General features: G+C 35.2%; 1 pseudogene; it reads right to left on the bottom strand.

The window, feature by feature from the left end:
• Positions 1 to 4,142: 4,142 nt before the first annotated feature.
• On the bottom strand, positions 4,143 to 4,713 carry LOC137770499 (receptor expression-enhancing protein 5 pseudogene; annotated as a pseudogene).
• Positions 4,714 to 6,378: the final 1,665 nt, after the last annotated feature.

Below are 6,378 nucleotides of genomic sequence, written 5' to 3' on the forward strand. Positions count from 1 at the left end.
TATTCCAGGGCACTAAAGATGCTTATCTAGAGTTAAGTACAAAAGAAGTCTATTTATTTATTTATTTATTTATTTATTTATTTATTTATTTATTTATTTATTTATTTATTTATTTTAAAGATTTATTTTTTATTGATTAGCTGATTGATTGCTATGTTGGGTCTTCGTTTCTGTGCTAGGGCTTTCTCCAGTTGCGGCAAGCGGGGGCCACTCTTCCTCGCGGTGCGCGGGCCTCTCACTATCGCGGCCTCCCCCGCTGCGGAGCACAGGCTCCGGACGCGCAGGCTCAGCAATTGTGGCTCACGGGCCCAGCTGCTCCGCGGCACGCGGGATCCTCCCAGACCAGGGCTCGAACCCGTGTCCCCTGCATTAGCAGGCAGATTCTCAACCACTGCGCCACCAAGGAAGCCCCAAGAAGTCTATTTATATAGTCTGAAAACTCCAAAACACAGATGCTTCTAGGAACAATTCTTGAATAAAAATTAAATTAGGCAGTTTAAGCTTAATATTTCATTTCAAATCCTTTCCCAAGCTTTACAAGGCCTCACATTATGCTTATACATCAACACAGAGTTGACTTTTATTCACAGCTTTACGTACTCATGTTTTGAAGAGCTGTTATTTGGTAATTCTGAAGTTATGTATTTTAATTTTCATTGATCTAAATTTTACTTAACCTCACTCAAATAAATCAATGATAAGTCGTGAATTTATCTTCAGAGTAAATAAACTCAGAACCCAAAGTCTTTTGTTGTTAATGTTGTCATCTCAGCAAAGTTAATGAAGGAACAATTCACGTGGAACTTCAGTCAGTGAGCCAGAAGCATATCTAAAATATTTTTCCTCCTATGTGTAAAGATAACATCTTAAATTTTCATGGAAATAATCATTTTCTTTCTAGGAGTATCCCTTTTCCCAGTGTGAATAAAGCTACAGACCTGAGAAAGACAGGAAGAATTTTGGGTGAACGTTAAAACGCTGGTGTATTAAAAATAGTGCAAGTATCTTAGGAAATAATTGTAACAGAAAAATTGAAATTTTGGCAACGGTAAACAAGCTAATTTCTTATATTTATGCCAGAGAGTTGATATAAATATCTTTAAGGTTTGGGTGTTGTTATTGTTTATTGGCTTTAGAAACATAAGGAAGAACACAAAGAAATGTAGAGGAAACAATAATTCCCTACTCTGGCTACTTATCTTACTTTTTTCCTCCAAATAATGGATGAAAATATACATGACTATCCACATGTCTGACTCAAGAAAGAAGATGTGGAGTGCTCAGTACTCAGTGGCTGAAAAACTTGACTGTATAATCTGGGAACACCCAGAAATGTATCTGGGAACCACTGAAAATTTTACAATTTTTAACACTTTCTTTAAAAGTCAGAAAATAGTACATATTCATCATATAGATTTAAATGGAAAAATGTCAAAATTGATCAACTACAATAACCTCACAACGGTGGCATGTTCCCTCTTCTTCTATTTCCTACATAACATATTTTTATTAAATTTACTGGTACATAATTCACAAAGAATAAAATCAAAAGATTTTTACTATACAGTAATTAATGTATTCTGGCAAATATATGTGTATACCCATATAACTATCACCCCAATCAAGATGTGGAACATTTTCATCACCCCCAAAATTCCCCATGCCTCCTTCCAGGCTATATCTTGCACCCTCAATCCCAGCAGCCACTGATCTGATTTTTACTATCACAGCTTAGTTCTGACTATTCTAAAACTTCAGATAAATGAAATTATATAGTACATATTCTTTTGTGTCCAGATTATTTCACTCAAAATTTTGTTTTTGAGATTCATTCATCTTGTTGCTTGCATCAGTACTTTGTTAATTCTTACTGTCGAGTCATGTGTCACTGTACTACAATGTGTTTACCCATTCTTCTAATGATAGATATTTGAGTTCTTTCCATTTTTAAAAATTGTTATAATTAAAGCTACTGTGAACATTTTTGTACAACTCTTTGAGTAGACATATTTTAATTTCTCTTGGGTTAAAAACTAGGAATAACATTGCTGGGTTGTTTGGTAAGTTTATGATTCACTTTATAAAACATTGCCAAACTGTTGTCCAAAATGACTGCACCATTTTACATTCTTAACAGCAGTTTACAGGAGTTCCAGTGGCTCCCAATCTTAACCAACATTTGGTATTGTCAGTCTTTTTTTAGCCACTCTATTGGATGTGGAATGGTATTTTATTGTGATTTTAATTTGTATTTCCCTCATGACAAACGATGTTCAACATTCTTTCATGTGATTTTTGGTCATTTGCATGTCATATCTTTAATTGTCTGATCAAATCTTTTCCCCCCTTTCATTTGTTTTTTTAAACTGGGTTTTTATTATTGAGTTCTTTATGGAATATATTCTGTATAAATTTCCTTAATAGATACATGTGTTGCAAATATTGGCATTTTCTACAAGCACGTGCCTTACTTCTTATTTCTTTAATTGTCTTTGAAAAAGCAAGTTTTTAAATTTTGACAAAGTCATATTTATAACTTTTTAAAATTATTGATGCTTTTGGGTTCTAAGAAATCCTTGCCTACATCCAGATTTCAAAGTTATTCTCTCATAATTTCCTCTAGAAATTTTGTCTTTTACATTTATGCCTATAATGTATACTTTTCTGCTTAATTTTTGTGTATGTCTGAGTTAGAAACCAACTTCATTTTTTCTCCAAGTGGTTAACCAGTTATATCAGCTTTAGCTTTTAAAAAGACTATATTTTCCCTTTCAAATGACCTTAGTGCCTTTAAAGTCAATTGACCATATACATGTGGGTCTATCTGGACACTCCTCTTCTATTTCTTTATACTTAGGTCAGTATTACATTGTCTTGAATATTATAGCCCGAGAGGATGTCACAAAATCAGGTAGTTTGTTATTTTCCAAAATTGTTTTAGTTATTTTAGGGCTCTTGAATTCCCACAAACATTTTATAATCAGCTTGTTAATTTGTACAAAGTAGTCAACTGGGATTTAGATAGAGATTGCATTGATTTAGTAGATAAGATTTTTTGAGAATTCATTTCCTAACAATTTCAAGTTATCCAGCCTATGATCATGATATGCTTGCTTTGTTATTTATTTACTTGTTTATTTTTTTAATGTCTTCTTTAATGTCTCTCTGCAACATATTCCAGTAATTATTGTCTAAGTTTTGCCCATTCTTCATTTTATTTCTTAGAGTTTTTTCCTTAGTTTGTTTGATTTGGTTTGTAAGGATATTGGATTTTTTTTCATTTTCCTACTTCAGTTATTTATTCTTAGTATTCGGAAATACAACTGGACTTTGTACATTGACACTGTAATCTGAAATGTTGTTAAATGAATATCTTGGCTTTAAAATTTTGTAAATTTCTTAGGCTTTTTCTATGTAAACTATCATATCACCTGTGAGTAATGACAATTTTACTAATTTTTAATTCTTTATTGTTTCTGAAATTTTTATTTTCTTGCCTTGTGGATGGGTTAAGAGCCCAGAACAATGTGAATTGAAGTAGTGTATGGTTGGCACTTAAAAATATTTTTTCCCTTGGATTTTTAATCTCTAAAAATATTGCAAAAGCTTGAAGCATACTCTGATTCTTAATCTGAGCTGAATAACACATATATTAAATGAGATAAAGCTACTTAATACAGCAAATGAAGTGCTTCTCAGGTCTTGAAAGGCAGTTAGAATTTACACATACATGTAGATCTGTTCTTGGCCCTTGCCCTGCTTATCCATCCACAGGATACATAAAAGACATTCACTCTACCATCTTACCTTAGAACTACCCACAAAATTTTTTTGGGGGGAGATATATAATTTCATTTTAAGTTTATATTTCCTACAGGATAGGTCTTTTCCTACCCAGAGGCAAAATATGTTTTCTAAAAACTTGATCACTGCCCATTGCATTAAATTTAAATTTAAATGCTCCCTGGGTATATAGACAGTAAAAGTAAGCAAAAAAACTTACAACACATTCATTTTTTTAATATATCAAAAATGTTTCCAAGGCAACATTATTAAAATGATTATACCACAGTTCCTAATATAACACCAAGCTCTACTAGGAAAGTACAGAGAGGGCAGAAATGTTTCATCCAGTCAGTGGTTTAGGTGCTTTTCTTTTTCTCACCCAGTAAATTCACAGCAGCTTTCTTGGCTTCTTTAAAGATGGCATCTGCTGTCTCTTTGGCTTTGTCCTTCAAGTCATTCACTGCCTTGTCTACCTGGGACTCGTGCTTCAGGAAGAAAAGACAGATGATGCGCTTGTAGAGAAGGTCCACTCCATTGACAGGGCTGGGGGCCATGCACCACAACAGGAAGCTGCACTTCAACACGTAGTAGAAGGGGAACCATAAAAGGAAGAGGTCAGAGAAGAATTCGGCAACGCTGAATACACCAAACACTGCCCAGTAGGTCAGCCACTGGGTATCATCTTCTTTGTTGGGGTTCTCTATGGCTTTAATTGAGACATAGGCTGGGTAACCAAATCCTATCAGGTTGCAGAGAAGAGAGGCTCCATAACCGAACACTAGGTACAAAGCCACCAGCCCAATGACACTGAGTGCCATGTAGCTCCAGTTCACGCTGGTGTTGGCCTTGGTGTTTACCAAGAAGTCAGTCACTGCAGTTCTTCTGATGATGGAATTAGTAGAACCCTTGCCTCATTGCTGCAGACATGGCTGTCACGCTGTCACCCGGGGCTGCTCCTAGTGCCAGGTGGCAGACGGGGCGGGAGGCAGGCAATTCGATGAGTCCCTCCACAACCTCCCCACGGCCCCCTCCTTGCCCTGCCTACCCATGCCGCCCCCTTTCCCTCCCCCACCACGTGCTCTGCGGCCAGTGCTACACCCAGGGCAGCAGCCCCAGGAGCAGCTGCTCCTGGCCAGGCAGCTGCTCCCCTCCCCAACCCTACCCCTACCCACACCCCACCACCCTCCAGCCCACAAAATTTATGGGATGCAGCAAAAGCGGTTCTAAGAACGAAGTTCATAGCAATAAATGCCTACCTCAAGAAACAAAAAGAGTCTCAAATAAATGACCTAACTTCACACCTCAAGGAGCTAGGAAAAGAACAAAGCCCAAAATTAGTAGAAGGAAGGAAGTAACTAATATTACAGAAGAAATTAATGAAATAGATACTAAAAAGACAATAGAAAATATAAAAATAAATTAAGAGCTGATTCTCTGAAAAGATTTTTAAAATTGAGAAAATTTTAGCTAGACTCACCAAGAAAAAAAGATAAAATCAAATAAATTAGAAATGAAACAGGAGATATTACAACTAATATCACAGAAACACAAAGAATCATAAGACATTACTGCCAACAATTATGTGCCAACAAGTTGGACAACCTAGAAGAAATGGATAAATTCCCAGACATACAACCTTACAACACTGAATCATGATGAAATAGAAAATCTGAACAGACATTACTAGAATCAGTAATCAAAACCTCTCAACACAGCAAATTCTAGGACCAGACTTCATTGGTAAATTCTACCAAACATTGAAAGAAAAATTAGTACCTATCCTTCTCAAAATCCTCCAAAAATTTGAAGAGGAGGGAACTCTTCCAAACTCATTTCACAAAGCCAAGATTACCCTAATACCAAAACCAGACAAAGACACTACAAAGAAAGAAAATTACAGGCCAATACCCCAGATGAACATAAATACAAAAATCCTCAACAAAATATAAGCAAGCCAAATTCAACAATACATTAAGATGATCTTACACCGTGATCAAGTGGAATTTTATTCCAAGGATGCGAGGATGGTTCAACACCCAAAAATCAGTCAATGTGACATACCATATTAACAAAATCGAGTATAAAAAGTATATAATCATCTCAATAGATGTAGAAAAATCATTTGACAAAATTGAACCTCCATTTATGATAAAACTTCTCAACAAAGCCAAAAAGAATAAAAGAAATATATCTCAACATAATAAAGCCCATATATGACAACCCCAAAGCTAACATCATACTCAAAGGTGAAAAGCTGAAAGCTTTTTCTCTAAGATCAGGAACAAGACAGGGATATCCACTCTTGTCACTTTTATTCAACATATTATTGGAAGTTCTAGCCAGAGCAATTAGGCAAGAAGAATAAATAAAAGACATCTAAATTGGAAAGAAAGAAGTAAAGCTGTCACTTTTGCAGATGACATGATATTATATATAGACAATCCTAAAGTCTCCAGCAAAAAATTATTAGAACTACTAAACAAATTCAGTAAATTTTCAGGATACAAAATCAACACACAAAAATATGTTGTTTCTATACACTAATAGTAAGCTATCAAAAAGAGAAATTAGGAAAACTATCCCATTTGCCAT

Source organism: Eschrichtius robustus, chromosome 10, assembly GCF_028021215.1.
Source record: "Eschrichtius robustus isolate mEscRob2 chromosome 10, mEscRob2.pri, whole genome shotgun sequence".
Classification (NCBI taxonomy): domain Eukaryota; kingdom Metazoa; phylum Chordata; class Mammalia; order Artiodactyla; family Eschrichtiidae; genus Eschrichtius; species Eschrichtius robustus.